This window comes from Asparagus officinalis, chromosome 4 (assembly GCF_001876935.1).
Source record: "Asparagus officinalis chromosome 4, Aspof.V1, whole genome shotgun sequence".
Taxonomy (NCBI): domain Eukaryota; kingdom Viridiplantae; phylum Streptophyta; class Magnoliopsida; order Asparagales; family Asparagaceae; genus Asparagus; species Asparagus officinalis.
In genome coordinates, this window is record NC_033797.1 from 23,753,193 (window position 1) to 23,756,076 (window position 2,884).

Consider the following 2,884-nt stretch of genomic DNA (forward strand, 5'->3'; position numbering starts at 1 on the left):
ATTAGTGAGATGATCTATGCCAATCTCGCATTGCATCAAAATCACTCTCTCAATTTTCTCCGTTCATTTGACTACCAATCTCTTCGATGATAATCATCCCTCATTTTTTATACTAAGTTTCCTCCAATGAATCATTTATTCTTCTATGTAGTTGCGATAGACATCATGTATGCAAATGTCAGCATTTTAAGTTTACTAGGTTTTATACACGTGCAATGCATATGGTTAAATAGCATGATTAAGTATTTTTGGCTTATTTTCTAACTAAACCTCAGTTCCACTTTAATAGTTTGTGCTACTTTTATCTCTAAACTTTAATATTGTAATTATTTATTTTCTTTAATGTTTGTTTAAATGGGCTACACCCAATTTAAATTTTCATGTTGATATTTCAATTGATAGAAAATAAATATAATTTGAAGTTAATTTGAATTATCATATTATTTTGACTCACATGAAACAAGCTTTACTGGAGAAAGTACAGTGTTGTAAAATTTAAAAAATATTAAAATAATATTATACAAGGAATGTGAATATTTAAAACCAATAAGGCAAATTGATTGGTTAACAGTATGCTAAAACGATATAAAAGAGAATATGAAGTTTGCTCCTAATCATTGATAGATTTCATACAAAATTATAAATTAAAGATTAATGCTAACTCTAGTATACGTTTATATGATAAAAGCATCCACATAAGCATATAAAAGTACTGAAAAAAAGCTCATGATACTCCCTTCTAAAGAATCCTAAATTCACTCAAAAAAATTAAAGTGTTTAAGAAAATATTCAGAAAATATTATCTTTTATTCTTTATGTTTTATTTTTTATTGAGCTAAGATCAATCATTTCTCACATTTATCTTTTTCTTGGGCAATTCTAGAATAGTGTTGTCATTATCTACATCGATTGTGACATCGGGCTAGAGTTGTATTTTTGTGATGTTACCTTTCTTGGGCTCGCTAATCTTTTATCTTGTCGTTTAATTTCACAAAGAAGTTAAATGTATTTTTTATGTTCAACACAAACTTCTTAAAATACAGACTTGTGATTTTTTTCTATTTCAATAAGAATAAATATTAATTACATATATATAAAATTCTTTGTGTTTCTAATTTATTACTTAAATAAGATTAGAAGCTACCTTTTTTTCTACAATAAATTCTTCTGATGCGCATCCAATAAGAATTTTTGTTACGTCAATAATATTACATTTGCTCTATCCCTACGATTTTCCACAAAAATCTAAATAAATACCTGTATTTTTTATTGCCAATTGACTTAGATTATAATATTAATATTTAATTTCTTTAGTACTTGAAGAATAATGTATGAAATTTATGAATACTTACAAATTTTTCTTATATCTTTCATAGAGAATTCTTCTTTAACTGGGATAAAGTTATTAAATTATTCTTCAACATAACTCAGTTAGTGCTTCTTTAATAGATATATCTTATGTTAATGTCAATTCAAATGATTCATGAACGTTTTCTGAATTTTAAATTTATTTCCGTCACTTTCCCATTTGCAATGAAAATAGCTTGATTCTTTTAAAGGATATCTCTGAACATTCTGATAGTTTCTCTGTTGGAATATCAAATTAAAATGTTAAAATAAATGAGGTTAATAGCACGAGTTTTATAAGTGCAAGGGTTATAAGTTTAGAAGGGGAAGAGACATAGGTTATGGAAGAATAAGAGTAACTTACTCATTTATGATATTTATCATTATGGCATTAAAATAGGAGTTTAATTTGTGACTATTGGTATGCCTAGACGTTTTTGTTTTGAAGCCTATATAAAGGGCTATTGTAATCCTTGTTTGATATGAAGAAAGAAAATTGAAGAAATATAAGTGAGTTCTTTGTCTTCATTTGAGAGAGTTCTAAGTTCGTAAACTTAAGAGTCATCAGTCGTATCAGAGCCACTTGATCTAATTTTCCCATTCTCTCTTCTTTTCATGGCTATCACAAATAATCTTGTCAATCCTCAAGTGCCCAAATTATTGAAAGATAACTATAAGAGTTGGTCAATCCAAATGAGAGCCTTATTTGATTCTCAAGATTTGTGGGAGCTAATCATTGATGGGTTTACGGAACCTACATCAAAAGTAGAAGCCACCTATACTGCCGAAGAGAAGAAGGCTCTCAGAGAGCAAAGAAAGAAGGATAGCAAGGCTCGTTTTCTACTCTATCAAGGGTTGGACGAGTCTACCTTTGAGAGGGTTTCCGAAGCAACGACGAGCAAGGAAGCATGGGAAATCCTTACGACCATCTACAAAGGTGTCGAGCGGGTGAAGCGAATTCGCCTCCAAACTTTGAGGGGCGATCTTGAAGCCGCTCAAATGAAAGATGAAGAACAAATCTCCGATTATTATTCACGATTACTTCTAATTGTGAATAAAATAAGGAGAAATGGAGAGAAGATGGAGGACATCCGAGTGATGGAGAAGTTGCTCTGATCCCTCACATCAAAATTCGAGCACGTGGTGGCAGCAATTGAGGAGTCAAAGAATTTAGAGGAGATCTCAGTAGAGGAGCTCTTGGGATCTCTCCAAGTTCATGAACAACGAATGCAAAAGAAGGCTAGTTCCATAGTTTTGGAACAAGTACTAGAGTCAACATTGACTCTAAGTAATCAAGGCTCACAAGGTAGGGGTCGTGGTCGTGATCGTGGTAGAGGCAGGGGACGTGGTCCCCAACAGCAAACCACTCAAAATCAAGTAGAGACCCAAAGCATTAGAGGACGAGGATGAAGCAATCATGGAAAATCCACACCTGGGCGTGGAAGCAACAAGAATGTTCAGTGCTATAACTGTCACAAGTTTGGGCACTATGCTTTAAATTGTTGGTACAAAACTGAAGACCAAACCAATCTTGCCG